Below are 14,185 nucleotides of genomic sequence, written 5' to 3'. Positions count from 1 at the left end.
CCGAGTTGTCCCTCGCAACTAGGCAGGAGTCCTGACGTCGCTGAACAAACACGTGTGTGGAAGGCCCATCCCCGTCGTAACTCGAGAATATACCCCAGGTTCCCGCCGCAACTCGAGAAAAACCATGAGAATTCCCCCTCGCCGCGAGATGAGGCCCGATTCCCCTGCACTGCGTGCAGAGCAATTTCATCTTGCACATCACACATGAAAGGAGCCTTGATTTCCTTGATGGCACTCCAGAGAAACCCCAAGAACACTCTTTCAAGGCTAGAGGGATCCTGAGGTCACTGTAGCAACACGAAGAGCTCCGTGGACCAAGAATCAACTCGAAATGGGAGGTTAGTCCCTGGCTACGACTCCAGAGGAATACCACCTTACCACAAGCACCTCAAGAGGAGGCTTCTCTCAGCTCTAGGTATGTGAGAGGGACCCTGAGTTTGCGGCCTCAATTGGAATGGACACCGCGATGCCCTAACGCGAAATAAGGCCGAATATCCCTTCAGTGACTTGAATGCAGGCTCGTCTTGCATCTCCCAAGACGAAAGGATGTCTGAATCCCCTGTGGAGACCACAGAAAAAGACCTAGTTCCCCACATCATCGCGACCGGAGGCCTCACATCCTTTGAAAACTCCAGAGGTACGCGGAGATCAGTGCCTCCAAAGGAGACGATGCCTGACTCCTCGTGAAACTTGATAGGAGTCCCAGGATTCCTGTGGCACGTGGAAAGGGACCCTTGGTCTCCCGCCTCAGCTGGAGAGGCGTCCCAATTGCCCTGCCAAGCCTCGAGGATAATCCCGAGTTGTCTCTCGCAACTAGGCAGGAGTCCTGCCGTTGTTGACAAACACGTCGGTGGAAGGGCCATCCCCGTCGTAACTCGAGAATATACCCCAGGTTCCCGCCGCAACTCGAGAAAAATCATGAGACTTCCCCCTCGTGGCGAGATGAGGCCCGATTCCCCTGCACTGCGTGCAGAGCAATTCCGTCTTACACATCACACATGAAAGGAGCCTTGATTTCCTTAATGGCACTCCAGAGAAACCCCAAGAACACTGTTTCAAGGCTAGAGGGATCCTGAGGTCACTGTAGCAACACGAAAGAGCTCCGTGGACCAAGAATCAACTCGAGATGAGAGGTTAGTCCCTGGCGTCGACCCCAGAGGAATACCACCTTATCACAAGCACCACAAGAGGAGGCTTCTCTCAGCTCTAGGTATGTGAGAGGGACCCTGAGTTTGCGGCCTCAAGTGGAATGGACACTGCAATGCCCTGGCGCGAAATAAGCCCGGATATCCCTGCAGTGACTTGAATGCAGGCTCGTCTTGCATCTCCCAAGACGAAAGGATGTCTGAATCCCCTGTGGAGACCACAGAGAAAGACCTAGTTCCCCACCTCATCGCGACCGGAGGCCTCACATTCTTTGAAATCTTCAGAGGTACGCAGAGATCAGTGCCTCCAAAGGAGACGATGCCTGACTGCTCGTGAAACTTGATAGGAGTCCCAGGATTCCTGTGGCACGTGGAAAGGGACCCTTGGTCTCCCGCCTCAGCTGGAGAGGCGTCCCAATTGCCCTGCCAAGCCTCGAGGAGAATCCCGAGTTGTCCCTCGCAACTAGGCAGGAGTCCTGACGTCGCTGAACAAACACGTGGTTGGAGGGACCATCCCCGTCTTAACTCGAGAATATACCCCAGGTTCCCGCCGCAACTCGAGAAAACCATGAGACTTCCCCCTCGCCTCGGGATGAGGCCCGATTCCCCTGCACTGTGTGCAGAGCAATTTCGTGTTGCACATCACAAATGAAAGGAGCCTTGATTTCCTTGGTGGCACTCCGGAGAAACCCCAAGAACACTGTTTGAAGTCTAGAGGGATCCTGATGTCACTGTAGCAACACGAAAGAGCTCCGTGGACCAAGAATCAACTCGAGATGAGAAGTTAGTCCCTGGCTTCGACTCCATAGGAATACCACCTTACCACAAGCACCTCAAGAGGAGGCTTCTCTCAGCTCTAGATATGTGAGAGGGACCCTGAGTTTGCGGCCTCAAGTGAAATGGACACCGCGATGCCCTGACTTGAAATAAGGCCGAATATCCCTGCAGTGACTTGAATGCAGGCTCGTCTTGCATCTCCCAAGACGAAAGGATGTCTGAATCCCCTGTGGAGAACACAGAGAAAGACCTAGTTCCCCACCTCATCGCGACCGGAGGCCTCACATCCTTTGAAAACTTCAGAGGAACACGGAGATCAGTGCCTTCAAAGGAGACGATGCCCGACTCCTCGTGAAACTTGATAGGAGTCCCAGGATTCCTGTGCACGTGGAAAGGGACACTTTGTCTCCGGCCTCAGCTGGAGAGGAGTCCCAATTGTCCTGCCAAGCCTCGAGGAGAATCCCGACTTGTCCCTCGCAACTAGGCAGGAGTCCTGACATCGCTGAACAAACACGTGGTTGAAAAGGCCTTCCCCGTCGTAACTCGAGAATATACCCCAGGTTCCCGCCGCAACTCGAGAAAAACCATGAGACTTCCCCCTCGCCGCGAGATGAGGTCCGATTCCCCTGCACTGCGTGCAGAGCAATTCCGTGTTGCACATCACACATGAAAGGAGCCTTGATTTCCTTGATGGCACTCCAGAGAAACCCCAAGAACACTGTTTCAAGGCTAGAGGGATCCTGAGGTCACTTTAGCAACACGAAATAGCTCTGTGGACCACAAATCAACTCGAGATGAGAGGTTAGTCCCTGGCTTCGAGTCCAGAGGAATACCACCTTACCACAAGCACCTCAAGAGGAGGCTTCTCTCAGCTCTAGGTATGTGAGAGGGACCCTGAGTTTGCGGCCTCAAGTGGAATGGACACCGTGATGCAGTGAAGGGAAATAAGGCCGGATATCCCTGCAGTGACTTGAATGCAGGCTCGTCTTGCATCTCCCAAGACGAAAGGATGTCTGAATCCCCTGTGGAAACCACAGAGAAAGACCTAGTTCCCCAACTCATCGCGACCGGAGGCCTCACATCCTTTGAAAACTCCAGAGGTACGCGGAGATCAGTGCCTCCAAAGGAGACGATGCCTGACTGCTCGTGAAACTTGATAGGAGTCCCAGGATTCCTGTGGCACGTGGAAAGGGACCCTTGGTCTCCCGGCTCAGCTGGAGAGGCATCCCAATTGCCCTGACAAGCCTCGAGGAGAATCCCGAGTTGTCCCTCGCAACTAGGCAGGAGTCCTGACGTGGCTGAACAAACACGTGGGTGGAAGGGCCATCCCCGTCGTAACTCGAGAATATACCCCAGGTTCCCGCCGCAACTTGAGAAAAACCATGAGACTTCCCCCTCGCCGCGAGATGAGGCCCGATTCCCCTGCACTGCGTGCAGAGCAATTCCGTGTTGCACATCACACATGAAAGGAGCCTTGATTTCCTTGATGGCACTCCAGAGAAACCCCAAGAACACTGTTTCAAGGCTACAGGGATTCTGAGGTCACTGTAGCAACACGAAAGAGCTCCGTGGACCAAGAATCAACTCGAGATGAGAGGTTAGTCCCTGGCTTCGACTCCAGAGGAATACCACCTTACCACAAGCACCTCAAGAGGAGGCTTCTCTCAGCTCTAGGTATGTGAGAGGGACCCTGAGTTTGCGGCCTCAAGTGGAGTGGACACTGCGATGCCCTGACACGAAATAAGGCCGGATATCCCTGCAGTGACTTGAATGCAAGCTCGTCTTGCATCTCCCAAGACGAAAGGATGTCTGAATCCCCTGTGGAGACCACAGAGAAAGACCTAGTTCCCCACCTCATCGCGACCGGAGACCTCACATCCTTTGAAAACTTCAGAGGTACGCGGAGATGAGTGCCTCCAAAGGAGACGATGCCTGACTCCTCGTGAAACTTGATAGGAGTCCCAGGATTCCTGTGGCACGTGGAAAGGGACCCTTGGTCTCCCGCCTCAGCTGGAGAGGCGTCCCTATTGCCCTGCCAAGCCTCGAGGAGAATCCCGAGTTGTCCCTCGCAACTAGGCAGGAGTCCTGACGTCGCTGAACAAACACGTGTGTGGAAGGCCCATCCCCGTCGTAACTCGAGAATATACCCCAGGTTCCCGCCGCAACTCGAGAAAAACCATGAGAATTCCCCCTCGCCGCGAGATGAGGCCCGATTCCCCTGCACTGCGTGCAGAGCAATTTCATCTTGCACATCACACATGAAAGGAGCCTTGATTTCCTTGATGGCACTCCAGAGAAACCCCAAGAACACTCTTTCAAGGCTAGAGGGATCCTGAGGTCACTGTAGCAACACGAAGAGCTCCGTGGACCAAGAATCAACTCGAAATGGGAGGTTAGTCCCTGGCTACGACTCCAGAGGAATACCACCTTACCACAAGCACCTCAAGAGGAGGCTTCTCTCAGCTCTAGGTATGTGAGAGGGACCCTGAGTTTGCGGCCTCAATTGGAATGGACACCGCGATGCCCTAACGCGAAATAAGGCCGAATATCCCTTCAGTGACTTGAATGCAGGCTCGTCTTGCATCTCCCAAGACGAAAGGATGTCTGAATCCCCTGTGGAGACCACAGAGAAAGACCTAGTTCCCCACCTCATCGCGACCGGAGGCCTCACATCCTTTGAAAACTCCAGCGGTAGGCGGAGATCAGTGCCTCCAAAGGAGACGATGCCTGACTCCTCGTGAAACTTGATAGGAGTCCCAGGATTCCTGTGGCACGTGGAAAGGGACCCTTGGTCTCCCGCCTCAGCTGGAGAGGCGTCCCAATTGCCCTGCCAAGCCTCGAGGAAAATCCCGAGTTGTCCCTCGCAACTAGGCAGCAGTCCTGACGTCGCTGAACAAACACGTGGGTGGAAGGGCCATCCCCGTCGTAACTCGAAAATATACCCCAGGTTCCCGCCGCAACTCGAGAAAAACCATGAGACCTCCCCCTCGCCGAGAGATGAGGCCCGATTCCCCTGCACTGCGTGCAGAGCAATTCCGTGTTGCACATCACACATGAAAGGAGCCTTGATTTCCTTGATGGCACTCCAGAAAAACCCCAAGAACACTGTTTCAAGGCTAGAGGGATCCTGAGGTCACTGTAGCAACACGAAAGAGCTCCGTGGACCAAAAATCAACTCGAGATGAGAGGTTAGTCCCTGGCTTCGACTCCAGAGGAATACCACCTTACCACAAGCACCTCAAGAGGAGGCTTCTCTCAGCTCTAGGTATGTGAGAGGGACCCTGTATTTGTGGCCTCAAGTGGAATGGACACTGCAATGCCCTGATGCGAAATAAGGCCGGATATCCCTGCAGTGACTTGAATGCAGGCTCGTCTTGCATCTCCCAAGATGAAAGAATGTCTGAATCCCCTGTGGAGACCACAGAGAAAGACCTAGTTCCCCACCTCATGGGGACCGGAGGTGTCACATCCTTTGAAAATTCCAGAGGTACGCGGAGATCAGTGCCTCCAAAGGAGTAGATGCCTGACTCCTCGTGAAACTTGATAGGAGTCCCAGGATTCCTGTGGAACGTGGATATGGACCCTTAGTCTCCCGCCTCAGCTGGAGAGGCGTCCCAATTGCCCTGCCAAGCCTCGAGGAGAATCCCGAGTTGTCCCTCGCAACTAGGCAGGAGTCCTGACGTCGCTGAACAAACACGTGTGTGGAAGGGCCATCCCCGTCGTAACTCGAGAATATACCCCAGGTTCCCGCCGCAACTCGAGCAAAAACATGAGACCTCCCCCTCGCCGCGAGATGAGGCCCGATTCCCCTGCACTGCGTGCAGCGCAATACCGTGTTGCACATCACACATGAAAGGACCTTGATTTCCTTGATGGCACTCCAGAGATACCACAAGAACACTGTTTCAAGGCTAGAGGGAAACTGAGGTCACTGTAGCAACACGAAAGAACTCCGTGGACCAAAAATCAACTCGAGATGAGAGGTTAGTCCCTGGCTTCGACTCCAGAGGAATACCACCTGACCACAAGCACCTCAAGAGGAGGCTTCTCTCAGCTTTAGGTATGTCAGAGGGACCCTGAGTTTGTGGCCTCAAGTGGAATGGACACCGCGATGCCCGGGCTCGAAATAAGGCCGGATATCCCTGCAGTGACTTGAATGCAGGCTCGTCTTGCATCTCCCAAGACGAAAGGATGTCTGAATCCCCTGTGGAGACCACAGAGAAAGACCTAGTTCCCCACATCATGGCGACCGAAGGCCTCACATCCTTTGAAAACTCCAGAGGTACGCGGAGATCAGTGCCTCCAAAGGAGACGATGCCTGACTCCTCGTGAAACTTGATAGGAGTCCCAGGTTCCTGTGGCACGTGGAAAGGGACACTTGGTCTCCCGCCTCAGCTTGAGAGGCCTCCCAATTGCCCTGCCAAGCCTCGAGGAGAATCCCGAGTTGTCCCTCGCAACTAGGCAGGAGTCCTGACCTCGCTGAACAAACACGTGAGTGGAAGGGCCATCCCAGTCGTAACTCTAGAATATACCCCAGGTTCCCGCCGCAACTCTAGAAAAACCATGAGACTTACCCCTCGCCGCGAGATGAGGCCCGATTCCCCTGCACTGCATGCAGAGCAATTCCGTGTTGCACATCACACATGAAAGGAGCCTTGATTTCCTTGATGGCACTCCAGAGAAACCCCAAGAACACTGTTTCAAGGCTAGAGGGAACCTGAAGTCACTGTAGCAACACGAAAGAGCTCCGTGGACCAAAAATCAACTCGAGATGAGAGGTTAGTCCCTGGCTTCGACCCCAGAGGAATACCACCTTACCACAAGCACCTCAAGAGGAGGCTTCTCGCAGCTCTAGGTATGTGAGAGGGACCCTGATTTTGCGGCCTCAAGTGGAATGGACACCGCGATGCCCTGACGTGAAATAAGGTCGGATATCCCTGCATTGACTTGAATGCCGGCTCATCTTGCATCTCCCAAGATGAAATGATGTCTGAATCCCCTGTGGAGACCACAGAGAAAGACCTAGTTCCCCACCTCATGGCGACCGGAGGCATCACATCCTTTGAAAACTCCAGAGGTACGCAGAGATCAGTGCCTCCAAAGGAGACGATGCCTGACTCCTCGTGAAACTTGATAGGAGTCCCAGGATTCCTGTGTCACGTGGAAAGGGACCCTTTGTCTCCCGCCTCAGCTGGAGAGGCGTCCCAATTGCCCTGCCAAGCCTCGAGGAGAATCCCGCGTTGTCCCTCGCAACTAGGCAGGAGTCCTGACGTCCCTGAACAAACAAGTGGGTGGAAGGGCCATCCCCGTCGTAACTCGAGAATATACCCCAGGTTCCCGCCGCAACTCGAGAAAAACCATGAGACTTCCCCCTCGCCGCGAGATGAGGCCCGATTCCCCTGCACTGCGTGCAGAGCAATTCCGTGTTGCACATCACACACGAAAGGAGCCTTGATTTCCTTGATGGCACTCTAGAGAAACCCCAAGAACACTGTTTCAAGGATAGAGGGATCCTGAGGTCACTGTAGCAACACGAAAGAGCTCCGTGGACCAAAAATCAACTCGAGATGAGAGGTTAGTCCCTGGCTTCGAATCCAGAGGAATACCACCTTACCACAAGCACCTCAAGAGGAGGCTTCTCTCAGCTCTATGTATGTGAGAGGGACCCTGAGTTTGCGGCCTCAAGTGGAATGGACACCACGATGCCCTGACTCGAAATAAGGCCGGATATCCCTGCAGTGACTTGAATGCAGGCTCGTCTTGCATCTCCCAAGGCGAAAGGATGTCTGAAACCCCTGTGGAGACCACAGAGAAAGACCTAGTTCCCCACCTCATCGCGACCGGAGGCCTCACATCCTTTGAAAACTCCAGAGGTGCGCTGAGATCAGTGTCTCCAAAGGAGACGATGCCTGACTCGTCGTGAAACTTGATAGGAGTCCCAGGATTCCTGTGGCACGTGGAAAGGGACCCTTGGTCTCCCGCCTCAGCTGGAGAGGCGTCCCTATTGCCCTGCCAAGCCTCGAGGAGAATCCCGAGTTGTCCCTCGCAACTAGGCAGGAGTCCTGACCTCGCTGAACAAACACGTGGGTGGAAGGGCCATCCCCGTCGTAACTCGAGAATATACCCCAGGTTCCCGCCGCAACTCGAGAAAAACCATGAGACTTCCCCCTCGCCGCGAGATGAGGCCCGATTCCCCTGCACTGCATGCAGAGCAATTTCGTGTTGCACATCACACATGAAAGGAGCCTTGATTTCCTTGATGGCACTCTAGAGAAACCCCAAGAACACTGTTTCAAGGCTAGAGGGATCCTGACGTCACTGTAGCAACACGAAAGAGCTCCGTGGACCAAAAATCAACTCGAGATGAGAGGTTAGTCCCTGGCTTCGACTCCAGAGGAATACCACCTTACCACAAGCACCTCAAGAGGAGGCTTCTCGCAGCTCTAGGTATGTGAGAGGGACCCTGATTTTGCGGCCTCAAGTGGAATGGACACCGCGATGCCCTGACGTGAAATAAGGTCGGATATCCCTGCATTGACTTGAATGCCGGCTCGTCTTGCATCTCTCAAGACTAAAGGATGTCTGAATCCCCTGTGGAGACCACAGAGAAAGACCTAGTTCCCCACCTCATGGCGACCGGAGGCCTCACATCCTTTGAAAACTCCAGAGGTACGCAGAGATCAGTGCCTCCAAAGGAGACGATGCCTGACTCCTCGTGAAACTTGATAGGAGTCCCAGGATTCCTGTGGCACATGGAAAGGGACCCTTGGTCTCCCGCCTCAGCTGGAGAGGCGTCCCAATTGCCCTGCCAAGCCTCGAGGAGAATCCCGAGTTGTCCCTCGCAACGAGGCAGGAGTCCTGACGTCGCTGAACAAACACGTGGGTGGAAGGGCCATTCCCGTCGTAACTCGAGAATATACCCCAGGTTCCCGCCGCAACTCGAGAAAAACCATGAGACTTCCCACTCGCCTCGAGATGAGGCCAGATTCCCCTGCACTGCGTGCAGAGCAATTCCGTGTTGCACATCACACATGAAAGGAGTCTTGATTTCCTTGATGGCACTCCAGAGAAACCCCAAGAACACTGTTTCAAGGCTAGAGGAATCCTGAGGTCACTGTAGCAACAGGAAAGAGCTCCGTGGACCACAAATCAACTCGAGATGAGAGGTTAGTCCCTGGATTCGACTCCAGAGGAATACCACCTTAACACAAGCACCTCAAGAGGAGGCTTCTCTCAGCTCTAGGTATGTGAGAGGGGCCCTGAGTTTGCGGCCTCGAGTGGAATGGACACCGTGATGCCCTGACTCGAAATAAGGCCGGATATCCCTGCAGTGACTTGAATGTAGGCTCGTCTTGAATCTCCCAAGATGATAGGATGTCTGAATCCCCTGTGGAGACCACAGAGAAAGACCTAGTTCCCCACCTCATCGCGACCGGAGTCCTTACATACTTTGAAAACTCCAGAGGTACGCAGAGATCAGTGCCTCCAAAGGAGACGATGCCTGACTCCTCGTGAAACTTGATAGGAGTCCCAGGATTCCTGTGGCACGTGGAAAGGGACCCTTGGTCTCCCGCCTCAGCTGGAGAGGCGTCCCAATTGCCCTGCAAAGCCTCGAGGAGAATCCCGAGTTGTCCCTCGCAACTAGGCAGGAGTCCTGACGTCGCTGAACAAACAAGTGGGTGGAAGGGCCATCCCCGTCGTAACTCGAGAATATACCCCAGGTTCCCGCCGCAACTCGAGAAAAATCATGAGACTTCCCCCTCGCCGCGAGATGAGGCCCGATTCCCCTGCACTGCGTGCAGAGCAATTCCGTGTTGCACATCACACATGAAAGGAACCTTGATTTCCTTGATGGCACTCCAGAGAAACCCGAAGAACACTGTTTCAAGGCTAGAGGGATCCTGAGGTCACTGTAGCCACACGAAAGAGCACCGTGGCCCAAAAATCAACTCGAGATGAGAAGATAGTCCCTGGCTTCGACTCCAGAGGAATACCACCTTAACACAAGCACCTCAAGAGGAGGCTTCTCTCAGCTCTAGGTATGTGAGAGGGACCCTGAGTTTGCAGCCTCAAGTGGAATGGACACCGCGATGCCCTGACTCGAAATAAGGCCGGATATCCCTGCAGTGACTTCAATGCAGGCTCGTCTTGCATCTCCCAAGACGAAAGGATGTCCGAATCCCCTGTGGAGACCACAGAAAAAGACCTAGATCCCCACCTCATCGCGACCGGAAGCCTCACATCCTTTGAAAACTCCAGAGGTACGCGGAGATCAGTGTCTCCAAAGTAGACGATGCCTGACTCCTCGTGAAACTTGATAGGAGTCCCAGGATTCCTGTGGCACGTGGAAAGGGACCCTTGGTCTCCCGCCTCAGCTGGAGAGGCGTCCCAATTGCCCTGCCAAGCCTCGAGGAGAATCCCAAGTTGTCCCTCGCAACTAGGCAGGAGTCCTGACGTCGCTGAACAAACACGTGGGTGGAAGGGCCATCCCCGTCGTAACTCGAGAATATACCCCATGTTCCCGCCGCAACTCGAGAAAAACCATGAGACTTCCCCCTCGCCGCGAGATGAGGCCCGATTCCCCTGCACTGCGTGCAGAGCAGTTCAGTGTTGCACATCACACATGAAAGGAACCTTGATTTCCTTGATGGCACTCCAGAGAAACCCCAAGAACACTGTTTCAAGGCTAGAGGGATCCTGAGGTCACGGTAGCCACACGAAAGAGCACAGTGGCCCAAAAATCAACTCGAGATGAGAGGATAGTCCCTGGCTTCGACTCCAGAGGAATACCACCTTAACACAAGGACCTCAAGAGGAGGCTTCTCTCAGCTCTAGGTATGTGAAATGGACCCTAAGTTTGCAGCCTCAAGTCGAATGGACACCACGATGACCTGACTTGAAATAAGGCCGGATATCCCTGCAGTGACTTGAATGCAGGCGCGTCTTGCCTCTCCCAAGACGAAAGGATGTCTGAATCCCCTGTGGAGACCTCAGAGAAAGACCTAGTTCCCCACCTCATCGCGACCGGAGGCCTCACATCCTTTGAAAACTCCAGAGGTACGCGGAGATCAGTGCCTCCAAAGGAGACGATGCCTGACTCCTCGTGAAACTTGATAGGAGTCCCAGGATTCCTGTGGCACATGGAAAGGGACCCTTGGTCTCCCGCCTCAGCTGGAGAGGCGTCCCAATTGCCCTGCCAAGCCTCGAGGAGAATCCCGAGTTGTCCCTCGCAAATAAGCAGGAGTCCTGACGTCGCTGAACAAACACGTAGGTGGAAGGGCCATTCCCGTCATAACTCGAGAATATACCCCACGGTCCCGCCGCAACTCGAGAAAAACCATGAGACTTCCCCCTCGCCACGAGATGAGGCCCGATTCTTCTGCACTGCATGCAGAGCAATTCCGTATTGCACATCAAACATGAAAGGAGCCTTAATTTCCTTGATGGCACTCCAGAGAAACCCCAAGAACACTGTTTCAAGGCTAGAGGGATCCTGAGGTCACTGTAGCAACACGAAAGAGGTCCGTGGACCAAAAATCAACTCGAGATGAGAGGTTAGTCCCTGGCTTCGACTCCAGAGGAATACCACCTTACCACAAGCACCTCAAGAGGAGGCTACTCTCAGCTCTCGGTATGTGAGAGGGACCCTGATCTTGCGGACTCAAGTGGAATGGACACTGCGATGCCCTGACACGAAATAAGGCCGGATATCCCTGCAGTGACTTGAATGCAGGCTCGTCTTTCATCTCCCAAGATGAAAGGATGTCTGAATCCCCTGTGGAGACCACAGAGAAAGACCTAGTTCCCCACATCATGGCGACCGGAGGCCTCACATCCTTTGAAAATTTCAGAGGTACGCGGAGATCAGTGCCTCCAAAGGAGACGATGCCTGACTCCTCGTGAAACTTGATAGGAGTCCCAGGATTTCTGTGGCACATGGAAAGGGACACTTGGTCTCCCGCCTCAGCTGGAGAGGCGTCCCAATTGCCCTGCCAAGCCTCGAGAAGAATCCCGAGTTGTCCCTCACAACTAGGCAGGAGTCCTGACGTCGTTGAACAAACATGTGGGTGGAAGGGCCATCCCAGTCGTAACTCGAGAATATGCCCCAAGTTCCCGCCGCAACTCGGAGAAAAACCATGAGACTTCCCCCTCGCCGCGAGATGAGGCCCGATTCCCCTGCACTGCGTGCAGAGCAATTCCGTGTTGCACATCACACACGAAAGGAGCCTTGATTTCCTTGATGGCACTCCAGAGAAACCCCAAGAACACTGTTTCAAGGCTAGAGGGATCCTGAGGTCACTGTAGCAACACGAAAGAGCTCCGTGGACCAAAAATCAACTCGAGATGAGAGGTTAGTCCCTGGCTTCGACTCCAGAGGAATACCACCTTACCACAAGCACCTCAAGAGGAGGCTTCACTCAGCTCTAGGTATGTGAGAGGGACCCTGAGTTTGCGGCCTCAAGTCGAATGGACACCACGATGCCCTGACTCGAAATAAGGCCGGATATCCCTGCAGTGACTTGAATGCAGGCTCGTCTTGCATCTCCCAAGACGAAAGGATGTCTGAATCCCCTGTGGAGACCACAGAGAAAGACCTAGTTCCCCACCTCATCGGGACCGGAGGCCTCACATCCTTTGAAAACTCCAGAGGTACGCGGAGATCAGTGCCTCCAAAGGAGACGATGCCTGACTCCTCGTGAAACTTGATAGGAGTCCCAGGATTCCTGTGGCACGTGGAAAGGGACACTTGGTCTCCCGCCTCAGATGGAGAGGCGTCCCAATTGCCCTGCCAAGCCTCGAGGAGAATCCCGAGTTGTCCCTCGCAACTAGGCAGGAGTCCTGACGTCGCTGAACAAACACGTGGCTGGAAGGGCCATCCCCGTCTTAACTCGAGAATATACCCCAGGTTCCCGCCGCAACTTGAGAAAAACCATGAGACTTCCCCCTCGCCGCGAGATGAGGCCCGATTCCCCTGCACTGCGTGCAGAGCAATTTCGTGTTGCACATCACACATGAAAGGAGCCTTGATTTCCTTGATGGCACTCCAGAGAAACCCCAAGAACACTGTTTCAAGGCTAGAGGGATCCTGAGGTCACTGTAGCAACACGAAAGAGCTCCGTGGACCAAAAATCAACTCGAGATGAGAGGTTAGTCCCTGGCTTCGACTCCAGAGGAATACCACCTTACCACAAGCACCTCAAGAGGAGGCTTCTCTCAGCTCTAGGTATGTGAGAGGGACCCTGATTTTGTTGCCTCAAGTGGAATGGACACTGCGATGCCCTGACGCGAAATAAGGCCGGATATCCCTGCAGTGACTTGAATGCAGGCTCGTCTTGCATCTCCCAAGATGAAATGGTGTCTGAATCCCCTGTGGAGACCACAGAGAAAGACCTAGTTCCTCACCTCATCGCGACCGGAGGCCTCACATCCTTTGAAAACTCCAGAGGTGCGCTGAGATCAGTGTCTCCAAAGGAGACGATGCCTGACTCCTCGTGAAACTTGATAGGAGTCCCAGGATTCCTGTGGCACATGGAAAGGGACCCTTGGTCTCCCGCCTCAGCTGGAGAGGCGTCCCAATTGCCCTGCAAAGCCTCGAGGAGAATCCCGAGTTGTCCCTCGAAACTAGGCAGGAGTCCTGACGTCGCTGAACAAACACGTGTGTGGAAGGGCCATTCCCGTCGTAACTCGAGAATATACCCCAGGTTCCCGCCGCAACTCGAGAAAAACCATGAGACTTCCCACTCGCCGCGAGATGAGGCCCGATTCCCCTGCACTGCGTGCAGAGCAATTCCGTGTTGCACATCACACATGAAAGGAGTCTTGATTTCCTTGATGGCACTCCAGAGAAACCCCAAGAACACTGTTTCAAGGCTAGAGGAATCCTGAGGTCACTGTAGCAACAGGAAAGAGCTCCGTGGACCACAAATCAACTCGAGATGAGAGGTTAGTCCCTGGATTCGACTCCAGAGGAATACCACCTTAACACAAGCACCTCAAGAGGAGGCTTCTCTCAGCTCTAGGTATGTGAGAGGGGCCCTGAGTTTGCGGCCTCGAGTGGAATGGACACCGTGATGCCCTGACTCGAAATAAGGCCGGATATCCCTGCAGTGACTTGAATGTAGGCTCGTCTTGAATCTCCCAAGATGATAGGATGTCTGAATCCCCTGTTGAGACCACAGAGAAAGACCTAGTTCCCCACCTCATCGCGACCGGAGGCCTTACATACTTTGAAAACTCCAGAGGTACGCAGAGATCAGTGCCTC

This window comes from Cervus elaphus, chromosome 25 (genome assembly GCF_910594005.1).
Source record: "Cervus elaphus chromosome 25, mCerEla1.1, whole genome shotgun sequence".
NCBI classification, from domain to species: domain Eukaryota; kingdom Metazoa; phylum Chordata; class Mammalia; order Artiodactyla; family Cervidae; genus Cervus; species Cervus elaphus.
This window is presented reverse-complemented; position numbering follows the sequence as displayed.